This window comes from Scyliorhinus torazame, chromosome 3 (assembly GCF_047496885.1).
Source record: "Scyliorhinus torazame isolate Kashiwa2021f chromosome 3, sScyTor2.1, whole genome shotgun sequence".
NCBI lineage: Eukaryota > Metazoa > Chordata > Chondrichthyes > Carcharhiniformes > Scyliorhinidae > Scyliorhinus > Scyliorhinus torazame.
This window is the reverse complement of record NC_092709.1, coordinates 317,840,185-317,859,942: the sequence shown is the minus strand read 5'-3', so window position 1 is coordinate 317,859,942 and position 19,758 is coordinate 317,840,185. Positions and strand designations below refer to the sequence as shown.

Below are 19,758 nucleotides of genomic sequence, written 5' to 3'. Positions count from 1 at the left end.
CATCTGTGGTCACTAAGCCTGCTAGAGCTGTTTCATCCTCATTCTGTCTGCCTTTAATACTTCCAATGTATTGATGCTTGTGCCCAATATCTGGTCCATTCCAAATTCTGGCAATCATTGAGTACTCTATTCTTTCTGGCAACATGGAATGCCCATTTTGTTCCAAGAAGGAATTGATGACAGCCCCAGGAAATGTTTCAAGGCTGCAGACAGTTCCAACATGGGCCTGGCCCCCCAGTCGGGGGTTTCTCGGTGGCGCGCCGAACACTGGCAGCGGGATTCTCTTCTCCCGCCGCTTGTTGATGGGATTTCCCAAAGAAGCCACCCCATACTGCCAGGAAACCTATGGGCGGGGGTGCACTGCCAGGGGGAAGAGGGAGTTCCAATGGTTGGAGAATTCTGGTCCTGGTCTCTCGCGCTGAGAACCAGTTAGAATCAGGAGTCTGCCCCTATGCGATGACCATGACCCCAACGAGGCCCAGGGGGAAACCATCATCGATCTCCCCATGGGGCTCATGGAGTATGAGCTTCCCAGGTAGGGCTCATTAGAACTGAACATAAAAGCCAGCCTGAACAGGGACGGGCACGTTGGTTGTCCCAACGGGAATGTGATTGTGGAAAGTTACTGCTGTGGACAGTGTCCTAGGCCCAACCATCTTCAACTGCTTCATCAATGACGCCTCTTCCATCATAAGGTCAGAAGTGGGGATGTTTGCGGATGACTGCACAATGTTCAGCACCATTCGTGACTCCTCAGATAATGAAGCAGTCCATGTCCAAATGCAGCAAGACCTGGACAATATCCAGGCTTGGGCTGACAAATTTCAAGTTACATTCATGCCACACAAGTGCCAGGCAATGACCATCTCCCACAAGACAGGATCTAACCATCGTCCCTTGTAAGCCTACTTTTGACAATAAAGAATATTATTATTGACATTCAAAGGCCTTACCATCAGGGATGTGCTATAAATGCTAGCCTTGCCAGCAATGCCCATATCTAATGGAAGATTTACAAAATCACACAAAGTTCAAATACTTAGGATGATCTGAACAAACACATATAACAATGTAAATGATAAATATGACGGTCTTCCACATCTGCAATTGTGAAGTTCAGAGCCCAGCCGATAATGCAACTGGTGATATTTCAAAAGAGATATCAAATCTTGGCAATGTGAAGGATGAAGTGTTGTTCACCACATTGAGGTTGACCGGCGGTGCACGTTTTAGCCATTGGTGAATGACAATTGCCAATATTTAGCCTAAGCTGTTTCTAACCTCCCCTGGCAGCTACAGTGTTTACTCTGATGTGTAAATAGAAAGATTCAATCTCCAGGGACTGCAGCAACCTACAATCCCAGATTGGAAGTGTGCTGAGTTGAACACTGTTTGCCAATGGTCATACTGTATTGATCACTTTCTGTAAGCAGGATGTTTCCAAATTGAAGCTGTTACGTTCATCGCAGAACCAAGGACGATATATATAGAGGGGTACAGAGCTGAGTGAGCCCCGATCAGTCTACTGAAGGCAAGCAAGAAATAACCTCGAGCTTCTTACAGGTGAGCCCCAACTACTCCAAGTCTTTGTTTGATTTGGATATAATTTTGCAAGTTTTCTTATGAATAACAAGAAGATCATAACATAAGCTGACAGAAAGTTGCCTATTTAATTAGCACAAAGGATTTTCAGACTTGTAATCTATCAGTAATTTAATAGAAAAAGTTGTTCCACTTCAAAAGTGTGTTTCGTTTCAAACTGGCACTGTTGACTCACTTTGTTGCCTTTTATTGCTGTCAGCTGAGTCCTTTTAGATTTATGATCTTGCTGTCTCCCACTGCAGGTTAAATGTTACCTGTGGTTAGGATTGTTGCTAATTGCTCAGTGCTTTTGATGTCTCTCTCCACCAATAATGCTTCTTCAAACTACATTTGCAAAATGCAGGGTGAAAAATCCCAGCCATTAGATTTAAACTGGTGTGATTTTGAAGGATTAACCAAACAGAATTAAATGTTGAAGTTCAAGATTTACTGAAAGCTGATGGTCATCCTAATGGTGTCAGCAGATACCAGGGGGAATATTTTCTGTGTTGGGGCTTGTTGCACGGAACCCAGCTCACTAACATAGAAAATAGGAGCAGGAGGAGGCTGTTCGACCCTTCGAGCCTGCTCTGCCATTCATTATGATTATGGCTGATCATCCAACTCAGTAGTCTAATCCTGCCTTCCCCCGCCATATCCTTTGCTCCCCTTCGCCCGAAGTGCTATATCTAATTGCTTCTAGGTTTTGGCCTCAGTGTGGACTCTGCAGGATTCATTGCGCTCCAAATTCCCTACTCATTCATTTTCTAGTCTTTCAGTCTTGATGACTAGACTATTGTGAATGCTGTGACCTTTGCACCCAATTGCCTTGACCCTCGCCCAGTGGATGCGCCCCACAGCAAAAACTCTGCCCAGTGAAATGTATCCTCTGACATCCATTTCAACGTATCAAACCTGCCAATGTAATGTAGAGGTGACATCTACCTTGACATTTTACACATCGGTGCTGCTTATTCCTCCACATCAAGTGATCGTATATTCATAGTTATCATAGAATTTACAGTGCAGAAGGAGGCCATTCGGCCCATCGGGTCTGCACCAGCTCTTGGAAGGAGCACCCTACCCAAGTTCAACACCTCCACCCTATCCCCATAACCCAGTAACTCCACCCAACACTAAGGGCAATTTTGGACACTAAGGGCAATTTATCATGGTCAATCCACCTGCAAATCTTTGGACTGTGGGAGGAAACCGGAGCACCCGCTTTATTAGAGGAGGGAGAATCAGGATGAATATAAAGATACAGGGTGGTGAAGAAGGAGAAAAGAGGAACAGAGAGCGATAGGTTTGTGGCTACCAGAACAACAGTACCACTGATTAGGAACAAAAACCGAGACCTATTGATGGAGGTAGAGAGCGTGGCTGAGAAGTTAAATGGGGGCTTTGCATCAGGGTTAATCAAGGAAGGAGACTTTACCACGACTATATTAAATGAGGAGGTTATTGGAATTTTTATGAATTCATTCATAGGAAATGGCTGTCGCTGGCTAGGCCGGTATTTGTTGCCCATTCCTAAATGCCCTTGGGAAGGTGGTGGTGAATTGCAGAGGGCGGCAGAGCGGCGACGCTGATTGGCTGTTGCGGGGTGATTTGCCTCAGGTGCAGTCACTGCGACTAGAAGGAGCTCTCAGTGAGGAAAGGCTGCGGGGACAAGTTGAGGCAAGTATCCTGCAGAGGGCAGCAGAGCGGCGACGCTGATTGGCTGTTGTGGGATGATTTGCCTCAGGTGCAGTCACTGCAACTAGAAGGAGCTCTCAGTGAGGATAGACTGCGGGGACAAGTTGAGGCAAGTATCCTGCAGAGGGCAGCAGAGCGGCGACGCTGATTGGCTGTTGCGGGGAGTGAATTGTGGAAAGCTGCTGTCAGGTGAGTTTCTAGAACTAATATATTTCAGGCAGTGGCTAAACCCGAGACACTACACAGGTAGTGTCTCCCACCCATCCTCCTCCTCTAACCAAAAAAAAAAGACTGTGTGGTGAGTTGGTGAGGTGAGCTTTTCTTTCCTTTTCCTCTCTCCACACTTCCACCACCTCTAACCTGCGGGGAGTGTGAAAATCAGGTAAGCTTTTTTTCTCTCTCTGTAATTGTCAAGTGGATAAATGGAAAGGATGGCAGAGAGGGCAGTGCAATGTTCCTCCTGCAGGATGTTCGAGGTGAGGGACACCATCAGTGGCCCTGCTGAGTTCACCTGCGGGAAGTGCACCCATCCAATTCCTCAAAGACCGTGTTAGGGAACTGGAGCTGGAGCTGGATGAACTGAGGATCATTCGGGAGGCAGAGTCGATTATAGATAGAAGCTACAGGGAGACCTACCAGAGGTAAGCCGCGATGACCAGGTCTCTGACACTGAGTCTGTCTCTGTGGCTCAGAAGGGAAGTGGGGAGAACAAGGGAGACTCTATAGTTAGAGGTACAGATAGGCGGTTCTGTGGCAATGATAGAGGCTCACGGTTGGTGTGTTGCCTCCCGGGTGCCAAGGTCCATGATGTCTCTGATCGTGGTTTCAGGATCCTTAAGGGGGAGGGGGAGCAGCCACAAGTCAGGGGTACACATCGGTACCAACGGCATAGGTAGGAAAAGGTACGGGGATATAAAACAGGAATTCGGGGAGCTAGGGTGGAAGCTGAGAGCCAGGACAGACCATGTTGTCATCTCTGGTTTGCTGCCAGTGCCACGTGCCAGCGAGGTGAGGAACAGGGAGAGAGTGCAGTTAAACACGTGGCTACAGGGACGTAGGTGTAGGAGGGAGGGTTTCAGTTACTTGGATAATTGGAGCACATTCTGGGTAAGGTGAGACCTGTACAAACAGGACGGGTTACACCTGAACCAGAGGGGCACCAATATCCTGGGAGGGAAATTTGTGACAGATCTTCGGGGGGGTTTAAACTAATTTGGCAGGGGGATGGGAAACTGGTTTGTAGTCCAGGAGATAGCGTTGCTGGAGTTCAGGAAGTTGAGGGTAGTGCAGTACTGAGGAAATGAAATGAAATGAAATGAAAATCGCTTATTGTCACAAGTAGGCTTCAAATGAAGTTACTGTGAAAAGCCCCTAGTCGCCACATTCTGGCATCTGTTCGGGGAGGCTGGTACGGGAACAGAAGAGGACCTGCAGGCATGAAGGTGGTTTGAAGTGTGTCTACTTCAATGTGAGGAGCATCAAGAATAAGGTTGGTGAGCTTGAAGCATGGATTGGTACCTGGGACTACGATGTTGTGGCCATTACGGAGACATGGATAGAACAGGGGCAGGAATGGTTGTTGGAGGTTCCAGGGTTTAGATGTTTCAGCAAGATTAGGGAAGGTGGTAAAAGAGGTGGAGGAGTAGCATTGTTAATCAAGGATAGTATAATGGCTGCAGAAAGGCAGTTTGAGGAGGATCTGTCCACTGAGGTAGTGTGGGCTGAAGTTAGAAATAGGAAAGGAGCGGTCACTTTGTTAGGAGTTTTCTATAGGCCCCCAAACAGTAACAGAGACGTGGAGGAAAAGATTGCAATGCAGATTTTGGATAGGTGCGGTAGTCAGGGTAGTTGTCATGGGTGACTTTAACTTTCCAAATATTGATTGGAACCACTATAATTTGAATAGTTTGGATGGTGCTGTTTTTATCCTGTGTGTGCAGGAAGGTTTCCTCACACAATATGGGATAGTCCGACAAGAGGCGGGGCCAAATTGGATTTGGTACTGGGTAATGAACCGGGCCAAATGTTTGATTTGATTGTGGGAGAGCACTTTGGAGATAGTGGCCACAGTTCAGTGACTTTCACTATAGCAATGGAGAAAGATAGAAACATATGGCAGGGCAAGGTTTGTAACTGGGGGAAGGGTAATTACGATGCGATTAGGCAAGAATTGGGAGCATAAGATGGAAACAGGAACTGTCAGGGATAGGCACAATGTGGAGCTTGTTCAAGGAGCAAATACTGCGTGTCCTTGATATGTATGTCCCTGTCAGGCAGGGAGGAAATGCTCGAGTGAGGGAACCATGGTTTACAAAAGAGGTTGACTGTCTTGTCAAGAGGAAGAAGGGGGCTTATGCAAGGATGAGAAAACAAGGTTCAGTTAGGGCCCTTGAGGGATACAAGATAGCTAGGAAGGTGCTCAAGAAAGGGCTTAGGAGAGCTAGGAGGGGGCATGAGAAGTCCTTGGCGGTAGGATCAAGGAAAACCCCAAGGCTTTTTACACTTATGTGAGGAATAAAAGAATGACCAAGGTGAAGTTGGGCCGGTCAAGGACAGTAGTGGGAACGTGCGCATGGAGTCTGAAGATATAGGAGAGGTCCTAAATGAATACTTTTCTTCAGTGTTCACAAAGGAGAGGGGCCATGTTGTTGAGGAGGATAATGCAATACAGGTTGGTAGGCTGGAGGAGGTAGATATTCGGAACGAAGATGTGTTAGAAATTTTGAGAAGCCTGAGGATAGGTAAGTCCCCTGGGCCTGATGAGATATATCCTAGGATTCTTTCGGAGGCAAGGGGTGTGATTGCAGAGCCTTTGGCTTTGATCTTTATGTCCTCACTGTCTACAGGAATAGTGCCAGAAGACTGGAGAGAGGCGAATGTTGTCCCCTTGATCAAGAAAGGGAATAGGTATAACCCTCGGAATTATAGGCCAGTTAGTCTCACTTCGGTCATAGGTAAATTATTGGAAAAGGTCCTGAGGGATAGGATTTATGATCATTTGGAAAGATACAGCTTAATCCAGAATAGTCAGCACGGATTTGTGAGGGGTAAGTCTTGCCTCACAAGTTTGATTGTATTCTTTGAGGAGGCAACTAAGTGCATAGATGAAGGTAGAGCAGTTGATGTCGTATACATGGATTTTAGTTAGGCATTTGATAAGGTGCCCCATGGTCGGCTCATGCAGAAAGTAAGGAGGCATGGCATAGAGGGAAATTTGGCCGATTGGATCAGTAACTGACTATCACATAGAAGACAGAGGGTGGTGGTAGATGGTAAATTTTCATCCTGGAGCCCAGTCGCCAGCGGTGTACCACAGGGATCAGTGCTGGGTCCTCTGCTATTTGTGATGTTTAGCAATGACTTGGATGATGGAGTTGAAGGTTGGGTTAGTAAATTTGCTGATGATACCAAGATTGGTGGAGTAGTGGATAATGTGGAGGGCTGGTGTAGGCTGCAAAGAGACTTTGATAGGATGCAGAGCTGGGCTGAAAAGTGGCAGATGGAGTTTAACCCTGATAAGTGTGAAGTGATTCATTTTGGAAGGTCAAATTTGAATGCGGATTACAGGGTTAACGGCAGGGTTCTGAAGAATGTGGAGGAGCAGAGAGATCTCGGAGTTCATGTCCATAGATCTCTGAAAGTTGCCACCCAAGTGGATTGAGCCATGTGTTAGCATTTATTAACAGGGGGATTGAATTTAAGAGCAGTGAGGTTGTGCTGCAACTGTACAAGACCTTGGTTAGACCACATTTGGAGTATTGTGTGCAGTTTCGGTCACCTCATTATAGGAAGGATGTGGAAGCATTGTAAAGGGTGCAAAGGAGATTTATCAGGATGCTGCCGGGATTGGTGGGTAGGTCTTATGAGGAAAGGTTGAGGGAGCTAGGGCTTTTCTCATTGAAGCGAAGGAGAATGAGAGGTGACTTAATTGAGGTGTATAAGATGATGAGAGGGATAGATAGAGTGGACGTTCAGCGACTTTTTCCTCGGCTGGATGTAGCTGTTACAAGGGGGCATAACTATAAGGTTCATGGTGGAAGATATAGGAGAGATGTCAGAGGTAGGTTATTTACTCAGAGAGTGGTTGGGCGTGGAAAACACTCCCAGCTATGGTAGTGGAGTCAGACACTTCAGGAACTTTCAAGCGGTTATTGGATAGGCATATGGAGTGCACTAGAATGATTGGGAGTAGGTTGATTTGATCTTAGTTTCAGACTAGTTCGGCACAACATCGTGGGCCGAAGGGCCTGTAATGTGCTGTACAGTTCTATGTGCTATGTTCTATGAACATCTGCAGTCTATGTGGTGCAGATACACCCATAGTGCTGTTAGAGAGGGTGTTCTAGGATTTTGACCCAGTGCCAGTGAAGGAGCGGTGATATATTTCCAAGTCAGGGTGGTGAGGGACGTGGAGGAGAACTTCTAGGTGATGGTGTTCCCAAGTGTCTGCTGCTCTTGTCTTTCTAGGTGGTAGTTGTGGGTTTGGAATGTGTTGTCTAAGGAGCCTTGGAGAGTTACTGCAGTGCATCTTATAGATGGTACACACGGCTGCCATTGTTTGTCGGTGGTGGAGGGAGTGAATGTTTGTGAATGGGGTACCAACCAAGCAGGCTGCTTTGTCCTGGATGGTGTCGAGCTTCTTGAGTGTTGATGTGGGGATGCCGGCGTTGGACTGGGGTGAGCACAGTACGAAGTCTTACAACACCAGGTTAAAGCCCAACAGGTTTGTTTCGATGTCACTAGCTTTCGGAGCACTGCTCCTTCCTCAGGTGAATGAAGAAGTAGGTTCCAGAAACATATATATAGACAAAGTCAAAGATGCAAGACCATGCTTTGAATGCGAGCATTTGCAGGTAATTAAACCTTTACAGATCCAGAGGGAGGGGTAACCCCAGGTTAAAGAGGTGTGAATTGCCTCAAGCCAGGACAGTTGGTAGGATTTTGCAAGCCCAGGCCAGATGGTGGGGGATGAATGTAATGCGACATGAATCCAAGGTCCCGGTTGAGGCAGTACTCATGTGTGCGGAACTTGGCTATAAGTTTCTGCTCGGCGATTCTGCGTTGTCGCCCGTCCAGTGGCTGAATGCCCTTGACTGCTGAAGTGTTCCCCGACTGGAAGGGAACATTCCTGCCTGGCGATTGTCTAGGCTTTGGGGAGTCAGGTAAGTTACTCACCACAGGGTTCCATGCCTCTGACTTGCTTATGTAGTCAGGGCATTTATTTGGCTAATCCAGGTCATTTTCTGTTCAATGGTAACTTGCAGGATGTTGATAGTGGGGAATTCAGTGATGGTAATGCCATTGAATGTCAAGGGGCGATAGATTGATTCTCTCTTATTGGAGATGGCCATTTTTTGGCAATTGTGTAGCACAGATGTAGCTTTCACTGTCAGCCCAAGCCTGGATATTGTCCAGGTCTTGCTGCATTTGGAAATGGACTGCTTTAGTATCTGAGGAATAGCGAATGGTGTTGAACATTAAACAATCACCAGCGAACATTCCCACTTCCGACTTCTTGATGGAAGGGAGGTCATTGATGAAGCAGCAGAAGATGGTTGAGCCTAGGACACTTCCCTGAGGAACTCCTGCAGTGATGTCCTGGAGCTGAGATGATTGACCTCCAATCACCACAACCATCTTCCTTTGTGCCAGGTATGACTACAACCAGTGGAGCATTTTTCCCTGAATTCCGGGTGACTCCACTTTTACTAGGGCTCCTTGATGCTATACTTGGTCAAATGCTGCCTTGATGTCAAGGGCAGTCACTTTCACCTCACCTCTGGCATTCAGCTCTTTTGTCCATGTTTGAACCACGTTCGTAATGAGGTCAAGAGCTGAGGTATGTCATGTGAGAGTGCCTTTAAGAAATGGATGTTTACAAGAACACCGAGTCGCGTTATACGTGGATGACCTATTGTTATACGTGTCGGACCCAGCGGGGGGATGATAGAGGTTATGCGAATTTTGAGGGGGTTCGGGGATTTCTCGGGGTATAGGCTAAACATGGGGAAGAGTGAATTATTTGTGATACATCCAGGGGACCAGAGTAGAGAGATAGAAGGCTTGCCTCGAAGGAAAGTGGAAAGAAACTTCCGATACCTGGGGATTCAGATCGCTAGGAGCTGGGGAACCTTGCACAGACTTAATCTGACACGGTTGGTAGAACAAATGGAGGAGGACTTCAAGAGGTGGGACATGCAGCCTCTATCGCTGGCGGGCAGGGTGCAAGCAATTAAGATGATGGTCCTCCCGAGGTTCTTATTTGTATTTCAATGTCTCCCTATACTAATCACCAAGACCTTTTTTAATAAAATAGACAGGAGCATCACGAGCTTCGTGTGGGCAGGGAAAGTACCGAGAGTAAGGAGGGGGTTCCTTCAGCGTAGTAGGGACAGAGGAGGATTGGCACTACCGAACTTGGGCGATTACTATTGGGCCGCCAATGTGGCAATGATACGTAAATGGATGATGGAGGGTGAGGGAGCGGCGTGGAAAAGACTGGAGAGAAAGTCCTGTAAAGGGACGAGTCTAGAGGCGCTGGTGACGGCGCCGCTACCGATCTCACCTAAAATGTTTACCACGAACCCGGTGGTGGCGGCAACATTGAATATCTGGGGACAGTGGAGGCGACAGAGAGGGGTGCGGGGAGCCCTGGTGGGGTCCCCAATCAGGAACAACCATAGGTTCGCCCCAGGAAGAATGGATGGAGGATTTCAGAGCTGGTACCAGTTGGGAATTAGGAGGGTGGGAGATTTATTTATAGATGGGACTTTTGCGAGCTTGGGAGCATTGGAGGAAAAGTATATGTTGCCCCGGGGAAATTTCTTGAGATATATGCAGGTGAGGGTGTTTACTAGACAACAGGTGAGGGAATTTCCGTTGCTCCCGACACAGGGGATACAGGACAGGGTGCTTTCAGGGGTGTGGGTCGGAGAGGGCAAGGTGTCAGAGATTTACCGAGAGATGAGGGAAGAGGGGGAGGAGTCGGTGGGCGAACTAAAAGGAAAGTGGGAAGAAGAACTAGGGGAGGAGATAGAGGAGGGTATGTGGGCTGATGCCCTAAGCAGGGTAAATTCCTCTTCCTCATGCGCCAGGCTTAGCCTGATTCAATTTAAGGTGCTACATAGAGCACACATAATGGGAGCAAGATTGAGCAGGTTCTTTGGAGTGGAGGACAAATGTGGGAGGTGTGGCGGGAGCCCGGCAAACCACGCACATATGTTTTGGGCGTGCCCGGCACTGGAAGGGTATTGGAAGGGAGTGACGGGAGTGATTTCCTGGTGAAGGCCCGGGTCAAACCAGGCTGGGGGTTAGCTCTATTTGGAGTTGCGGAAGAGCCGGGAGTGCAGGAGGCGAAAGAGGCCGACGTTGTGGCCTTTGCGTCCCCTGTAGCCCGGCGCAGGATCCTACTCATGTGGAAGGAGGCGAAACCCCCCGGACTGGAGGCCTGGGTAAATGATATGGCGGGGTTCATTAAACTGGAGTAGATAAAGTTTGCCCTGAGAGGATCGGCTCAAGGGTTCACCAGGCGGTGGCAGCCATTTCTCGACTACCTAGGGGAACGTTAGAGGGAAGACAGATGACCAGCAGCAGCAACCCAGGGGGAAGGGGGGAGGGAGGGGTGAGGGGGGGGGGGGGGTTGGTTTAGTTTAGGTCAAAGATAATGGGGTTTTGTTACTTGTGTATTGTTAAAAATTTCTGTATTGTTATTGTTGCGTTTGCTTTGTAAGAGGGGAAAAATTGTTGTTTGGGAAAAAATTTTCAATAAGACATATTTAAAAAAAAAAGAAATGGATGTTTACGCAATGTACCTTTAAGAAATGCAGTGATGTCAGAGTGTGGGTGGAGCTGGGTTTCAGCTCAGCCATTTTGCAGTTTTTATTTTCAGTTTGAAAGAGCTTGGGTGTGTCTGTGTTTGCAGTGAGCTGGATCTGCTGTGATCTCTGCCATGAAAGACTATCTCTGGATCATTTGGGTGATTTAAACTCATGGTAGTAATGCCTTTAACCTGATGTGTTTCTGTTTGAAGGTGTTAAGTCTCTTGGATGTTGAAAGGAATATATGAAGGATTATTTAGTGTTGTGTTATTTTTGTGGGTCTTAAGTGATCCAATGTTTATTTAAAAGGTTATGTTGAGTTCATGGAATAAACATTGTTTTGTGTTTAAAAACCCACGTGTCCATAATTGTAATACCACACCTGGAGAACAAGCCGTGTGCTTCAAAAGCAACAATACATTAAAGGGGAAGGTTGGTTGAACTCCATGATACATTTTGGGGTTCTGAAAACACCTCTCCCATAACAATTGGGGGCTCATCTGGGATAAAAGTCTATCTATTGGTTTGGCACGGTAGCATTGTGGATTCACAATTGCTTCACAGCTCCAGGGTCCCAGGTTCGATTCCAGCTTGGGTCACTGTCTGTGCGGAGTCTGCACATCCTCCCCGTGTGTGCGTGGGTTTTCTCCGGGTGCTCCGATTTCCTCCCACAGCCCAAAGATGTGCAGGTTAGGTGGATTGGCCATGATAAATTGCCCTTAGTGTACAAATTGCCCTTAGTGTTGGGTGGGGTTACTGGGTTATGGGGATAGGGTGGAGGTGTTGACCTTGGGTAGGGTGCTCTTTCCAAGAGCCTATGCAGACTCGATGGGCCGAATGGCCTCCTTCTGCACTGTAAATTCTATGAAACTTAAAGACAGTGAAGAATTGTTGATTTTCCGGTGTGGTATTTTAGTTTAAGTGTGTTGTGGACAATGGCTCTTTCAGAGGCTCAGAAGTTTTTGGGGGTGGAGACTGTCACACGCAGTACCTTACGAGTCTGGCAAAAACATTGCAGTTAACATTACCTGACAAAATGCGAAAAGATGAGGTAATTATGGCGGTGGTTAAGCATTTAAAGTTGCCTGAGATGGAGTTTGACTCATCGGAAATGGAAAAAATTGTTGCAAATTAAACAAATGGAACATGAGAAAGAATTAAAACGGCTTGAATATGAGAGAGAGAGAGAGAGAGAGAGAGGAAATAGAGAGAGAAAGAGAGAGAGAGGAAAAAGAAAAGGAGAGAGAAGAAAGGAGAAAAGAAAGAATAGCCCTAGCAGAACAAAAAGAAAAAGAAAGGGAGATACAGATCAGGGAAAAAGATAAAGAGAGGGTGTTTGAACTTCAGAAAAAGGCCATGAAACATGACAGTCAATTAAAATTGGCAGATGTAAAGGGAAACGTCCAGTTGGATGATAGTGATGAGGATAGTGAGAAAGAGCATCACAGTCGAAGGCTTGGTGGGAATCTATTTAAATATGTCCAAGCATTGCCAAAGTTTGACGAGAAGGAAGTGGAAGATTTTTTCATTTCATTTGAGAAGGTCGCTAAACAAATGAAATGGCCACAGGACATGTGGGTATTACTGAATCAAACAAAGCTGATAGGTAGAGCTAGTGAAGTGTTTGCATCACTACCGTAGGAGGTATCTGGAACATACGAGGAGGTGAAGAAATCCATCTTAAGTGCATATGAGCTAGTGCCTGAAGCTTACAGACAAAGGTTTAGAAATTTAAGGAAAGAATGTGGTCAAACATACATGGAGTTTGAAGGATTCAAACAGAGTAATTTTGATCGGTAGATAAGGGCTTTGAAAATAGACCAAACGGATGAAGCTCTCGGTGAAATTATACTTTTGAAGGAGTTTAAAAATTCAATTCCTGATGTAGTGAGAACTCATGTGGAAGAGCAGAGGGTTAAAACGGCAAGATTAGCAGCAGAAATGGCAGATGATTATGAATTAGTTTATAAATCAAAGATTGGTTCCCGACATCAGTTTCAGCCGGTGAGGGATAGAAACTGGGGACATGAGAAATACTCAAGTGGTAAAGGTAAAGGTGATCTGATGGGAGACAATAAAGAGAGTGTACCTCAGATTCAAAAAGAAATTCAGGAGGGTGGAAAAGAGATGAAAAGTTTCAGATGTTTTCACTGTAATAAACTAGACCATGTAAAGTCACAGTGTTGGTGGTTGAAGAAAAGCACTGGGAAGGCTGATGTGGTAAAACAGGATAAGACAGTGGGATTTGTTAGAGTGGTAAAGCAACGCCCAAGGGAAGCGAAGGAGGTGCAAACGATTGTACAGCCTGTTCAAGAAGTAATTGTTAAGAAGGTGCCAGATGTCTTTAAAGAATTTACTTGTGTGGGTAAAGTTTACTCATGCGTATCAGGAGGAGCAGGTAAATAAGTCACAATTTTAAGAGATACAGGGGCTAGTCAATCTTTATTGGTAAGAGATGAGGAATTATGTAGTTTGGGAAGAATGTTGCCAGAAAAGGTGGTGATATGTGGAATTCAGGGTGAGAGGAGTAGCGTTCCATTATATAAGGTAAGGTTGGAAAGTCCAGTGAAGAGTGGTGAAGTGGTAGTAGGAGTAATAGAGAAACTATCTTGCCCAGGAATACAGTTTATTTTGGGTAATGATATAGCTGGATCGCAGGTGGGAGTGCTGCCTACTGTGGTTGATAAGCCAGTGGAAAATCAGACAACTGAAGGGTTGAAAGACGAATATCCTGGGATTTTTCTGGATTGTGTAGTAACCCGGTCGCAAAGTCACAGGTTAAGACAAGAGGAGAAATCAAAGAGTGAAGATGAAGTTGAAGTGCAATTATTAGAAACGATTTTTGATCAGATGGTTGAAAAAGAACAAGAACAGGTGGAGGATGAGGCAGATATTTTTAGTTCAGGAAAATTGGCGAAGTTACAACAGAAAGATGTAGAAATATTACGGATATATCAGAAAGCATATATGGAAGAGGAATCTGAGAGTATACCAGAGTGTTATTACCGTAAAAGTGATGTCTTGATGAGAAAATGGAGACCTTTACATATGCAGGCAGATGAAAAATAGGCAGAAGTTCATCAAGTAGTATTGCCGGTAGGGTATAGAAAGGAGGTGTTGCAAGTTGCACATGAGGTACCAATGGGAGGTCATTTGGGAATAAGGAAAACTCAAGCTAAAATCCAGAAACATTTTTATTGGCCTGGACTACATAAAGATGTAGTTACATTTTGTCAATTATGTCACACATGACAAGTGATAGGGAAACCTCAAGCAGTGATAAAACCAGCGCCTTTAATACCCATTCCAGCATTTGAGGAACCTTTTGCAAGGGTCCTAATCGATTGTGTAGGACCGCTTCCAAAAACAAAAAGTGGGAATCAATATCTTTTGACTATAATGGATGTGTCTACTAGGTTTCAAGAGGCCATTCCAGTACGTAATATTACAGCTAAAAAGATTGTGGAGGAGTTACTTCAATTCTTTACTAAATATGGACTACCCACAGAAATTCAATCGGATTAAGGATCGAATTTTACTTCAAAGCTATTCAAAGAAGTTATGGATAGCTTAGGAATAAAACAATTTAAATCAACTGCACACCATGCAGAATCGCAGGGAGCATTAGAAAGGTGGCATCAGACATTAAAGACAATGTTGAGGGCGTATTGTCAAGATTATCCAGAGGATTGGGATAAAGGAATTCCATTCATATTGTTTGCAATTAGGGATGCACCTAATGAGTCTACCAAATTTAGTCCTTTGGAACTAATTTTTGGTCATGAGGTAAGAGGACCACTTAAATTGATTATGAAAAAATTGGTGGGTGAGAAATCGGAAATTACATTATTGGATTACGTGTCAAATTTTAGGGAACGATTAAATAGAGCAGGTGAATTGGCTAGACAACATTTGAAAGTTGCACAAAATGTGATGAAACGGGTAGCTGACAAGAAATCCAAAGTTTGTATTTTTGTCAGTGGAGATAAAATTTTAGTGTTGTTACCAGTGGTAGGTGAGCCTTTAAAAGCTAGGTTTTATGGACCGTATCAGATTGAAAGGAAATAAAGTGAGGTGAATTATGTGGTAAAACACCAGATAGAAGGAAGACACACCGAGTGTGTCATGTGAATATGCTTAAAAGGTACTTTGAAAGGGAAGGAGAGAAAAAGGAGGAGGTTTTAATGATTCTAACTCAAAGTGACGAACCAAATCCAGATGACAGTGAATTTGACATACCTCAAATTAAATTGGAAAATGAGGATGTGCTTAAAAATTGGGATGAATTGTTAAGTTACCTTCCAGAGGAAAAAGGAACTGACCTGAAAGAGTTATTGATATCACGGGCAAAATTCTCCGGTATCGGCGCGATGTCCGCCGACTGGCGCCAAAACGGCGCAAATCAGTCGGGCATCGCACCGCCCCGAAGGTGCGGAATGCTCTGCATCTTTGGGGGCCGAGCCCCAACCTTAAGGGGCTAGGCCGGCGCCGGACGAATTTCCGCCCCGCCAGCTGGCGGAAAAAGCCTTTGGTGCCCCGCCAGCTGGCGCAGAAATGACATCTCCAGGCGGCGCATGCGCGGGAGCGTTAGCGGCCGCTGACGGCATTCCCGCGCATGCGCAGTGGAGGGAGTCTCATCCACCTCCGCCATGGTGGAGACCGTGGCGGAGGCGGAAGGGAAAGAGTGCCCCCACAGCACAGGCCCGCCTGCGGATTGGTGGGCCCCGATCGCGGGCCAGGCCACCGTGGAGGCACCACCCGGGGCCAGATTGCCCCGCGCCCCCCCCCCCCAGGACCCCGGAGCCCGCCTGCGCCGCCTTGTCCCGCCGGTAAGGTAGGTGGTTTAATCTACGCCGGAGGGACAAGCATTTTAGCGGCGGGACTTCGGCCCATCCGGGCCGGAGAATCGCGGGGGGGGGGTCCGCCAACCGGCGCGGCGCGATTCCCGTCCCCGCCGAATAGCCGGTGCTGGAGAATTCGGCAACCGGCGGGGGCGGGATTTACGCCAGCCCCCGGCGATTCTCCGACCCGGCGGGGGGTCGGACAATCTCGCCCCACATGTGCAAGTTTGTAGGGATAAATTAGGAAGTACTAAAATGGCTATATATGATGTAGATGTGGGAAATGCTGTTCCTATCAAACAACATCCATATAGACTTAATCCTTTAAAATTGGCACAGGTTAACAGAGAGATTGAGAGTATGCTGAAGAATGGCATAATTGAAGTGGGTTGCAGCCAATGGAGCTCACCCATAGTGATAGTACCTAAACCAGATGGTACCCAATGGTTGTGTGTGGACTATCGAAAGGTGAATGCAGTTACAAGAACGGACTCTTATCCTATCCCACGTTTGATGGATTGCATTGAGAAAGTGGGACAATCTGCTTTTATTTACAACTTCCAGACATGGAAAGAACATTTAAAACATCGTATGGAGTTCTTCGATCGACTTCAGGCAGCGGGTTTGGTGATGAACCTAGCCAAAAGTGAATTTGGAGAAGCCAGAATCACTTTCCTTGTGCAGTTTCCGATACTTTCAAGACAAAGGGAAATAATGTAATCTCTTAGCATGAATGAATTTGATCGATCCTTTGTGCAAATGATTTGTAGCATGGTTGCTCCACTGATGGACTTGCTAAAGAAACGTCAAAAATTTCAATGGACAGCGGACTTTCAACAGGCATTTGACTGCCTGAAAGCTGTGGTAACCAATGTTCCTGTATTGGAGAATTGCAAGGGGCTCTGTGGTCAGATTGAACTAAATTATCTGATTCTAAAGAGAAATGCCGAGGCATAGAGAAATGGATGGATCGTGCAGAGACTTTGTTCCAAGAGATTGTCAATCGAGAAGGATTTTGGTTGGAGGAAGAAGAACAAAGAAAAATGGACTATATTATTATACCTGTTTGCGTGTGTTTTTTTTTTAAAACGAGAAGGTATATTTACTGTGTACATTTCTCAGTGGATGGTGCAAAAGTGAAAAATGGAATCATCTTGAAGTTGATGGTTTATTTTTTTTTCTTGGGGGGAGGTGTCATGTGAGAGTGCCTTTAAGAAATGGATGTTTAAGCAATGTACCTTTAAGAAATGCAGTGATGTCAGAGTATGGGTGGAGCTGGGTTTTAGCTCAGCCATTTTGCAGATTTTAGTTTCAGTTTGAAAGAGCTTGGGTGTGTCTGTGTTTGCAGTGAGCTGAATTTGCTGTGATCTCTGCCATGAAAGACTATCTCTGGATCATTTGGGTGATTTAAACTCATAATAGTAATGCCTTTAACCTGATATGTTTCTGTATAATGGTGTTAAGTCTCTTGGATATTGAAAGGAATAACTGAAGGATTATTTAGTGATGTATTATTTTCAGGGTTATCTTTGAAGTAAGGGGTCTTAAGTGATCCAATGTTTATTTAAAAGGTTAAGTTGAGTTCATGGAATAAACATTGTTTTGTGTTTCAAAACCCACGTGTCCATAATTGTAATACCACGCCTGGAGAACAAGCCGTGTGCTTCAAAAGCAACAATACATTAAGGGGGAGATTGGTTGAACTCCATGATACATTTTGGGGTTCTAAAAACGCCTCTCCCATAACAGGTATGCTGGTAGAAACCAAACTAAGTGTCAGTGAGCAGATTATTGCTAAGTAAGTTACTCAAGTTACTTAGTTATTGTTTGTTAGCGCTGTTGATAACTCCTATCGCTCTACTGATTATCGAGAGTAGACTAATGCAGGTTCAGTCGGCAGTTAAGAAGGTGATGCACAATCAATGACCACTAAAGCGAGATTGTAGTCCAACTGAAGGCTTTAATAAGCTAGATGTTTCCCCCAGCAGCTCAGGTACAGAATGAAGGCTGCTGGGACGGCACAAGCTCTTATACCCCGCCCAGCAGGGTGGGGCTACCATACATCCTAACCAATAGAAAGCATGCACTTTCCACCAATGGTGCTCCAACCTATCAGGTACCGTAATACCTCTAATACCACAGAAGGCAAATGCAATGTTAGCATTCATGTCGAGAGGGCTAAAATACAAGACCAGGGATGTACTTCTGAGGCTGTATAAGGCTCTGATCAGACCTAATTTGGAGTATTGTGAGCAGTTTTGGGCCTAAGGAAGGATGTGCTGGCCTTGGAAAGGGTCCAGTGGAGGTTCACAAGAATGATCCCTGGAATGAAGAACTTGTTGTACGAGGAACGTTTGAGGACGCTGGGTCTGTACTCGTTGGAGTTTAGAAGGATGAGAGCGGATCTTATTGAAACTTATAGGATACTGCGAGGCCTGGATAGAGTGGATGTGGAGAGGATGTTTCCACTTGTAGGAAAAACTAGAACCAGAGGACACCATCTCAGACTAAAGAGACGATCCTTTAAAACAGAGATGAGGAGGAATTTCTTCAGCCAGAGGGTGGTGAATCTGTGGAATTCTTTGCCGCAGAAGGCTGTGGAGGCCAATCCACTGAGTGTCTTTGAGATAGAGACAGATAGGTTCTTGATTAATAAGGGGATCAGGGGTTATGGGGAGAAGGCAGGAGAATGGGGGTGAGAAAATATCAGCCATGATTGAATGGCGGAGCAGACTCAATGGGCCGAGTGGCCTAATTCTGCTCCTATGTCTTATAGTCTTATGGATTTATTTTGTTTTCCCTGTACGGCACAGTTGAGCAATATTCCACATTGCCGTAGATGTCAGTTTTGTAGCTGTACTGGAAGTTTGGCCAGGGGCATGGCAAGTTCTGAGGCACAAGTCTTCAGTACTATTGCTGGAATATTGTCAGAGCCATAGCCTTTGCAGTATCCAGTGCCTTCAGATGTTTCTTGATATCACATGGAGTGAATTGAATTGATTGAAAACTGGCATCTGCGATGCTGCGGACGTCTGGAGGAGGCCGAGATGGATCATCCACTCGGCACTTGTGGCTGAAGATTGTTGTGAATGTTTCAGCCTTGTCCCCCATTATTGTGGATGGGGATATTTGTGGAGTGAGTTTATGCACAAATCCTAGAGGAAGAAGGGACAGGCTAACAATGTGGTTTATAATGCTTGGATTCTTGGCTTTATAAATATAGGCGTAGACATGGAAGTTATGCTAAAGTTTTATAAAACACTAGTTCTGCCCAGCTACACCCAATCCAGTTCTGGGTACCACATTTCAGAAAGGAGGTGAAGGCTCCTTTTGGAGATGGTATAGAAGACATTTACTAGAATGATTCCAGGAATGAGGGGTTATAGGTACATGGATAGGTTGGAAAATCTTGAGTTATTTTCCTTGGTGCAGAGGAGGCTAGGAGGAGATTAGATAGAAGTATTTTTAAATGTTCTGCTTGAGCAAATAAGTGAATTCTTTCCTTGTTTAAAGGTTCAAGAACCAGAGAGAAACAGAGGTGACATGATGGTGAACTTTTTTTATGCAACCAGTGTTTAGGATTTGGAATGTGCTTCCTGATCGGGTGGTGGATATAGTTTTCAAAACTAGCCTTCAGCACGGAATTGGATAGATACTTGAAGGAGGAAATATTGCGGAGGTATGGGAAAGTCAGCAGGGTGGAACTAACAGGATTTCTCCATGTAAGAGCCAGCATTGATTGGATGGGCCAAGTGGCTTGTTTCTGTGCTGTATTATTCAATGGTCTTCCTTGAATTGTCAGTGCAGTCAGAAATATTTTC

The 19,758-nt window shown here is 45.6% G+C and overlaps 1 protein-coding gene across 4 annotated transcripts in view; it reads left to right on the top strand.

Annotated features, from left to right (window-relative positions):
* The first annotated feature begins 1,387 nt into the window (after window positions 1-1,387).
* gnrh2 (gonadotropin-releasing hormone 2) overlaps window positions 1,388-19,758 on the top strand; it is a 37,742-nt gene continuing 19,371 nt past the window's right edge. The window contains exon 1 of one of the 4 annotated variants that reach the window (XM_072497609.1): window positions 1,388-1,563. The gene's annotated coding sequence lies outside the window, so the exon portion shown is untranslated. Of the gene's footprint in view, window positions 1,564-3,077; window positions 3,469-19,758 lie in introns of those variants that run through there. The other 3 variants (XM_072497612.1, XM_072497611.1, XM_072497610.1) reach the window with 3 other exon arrangements.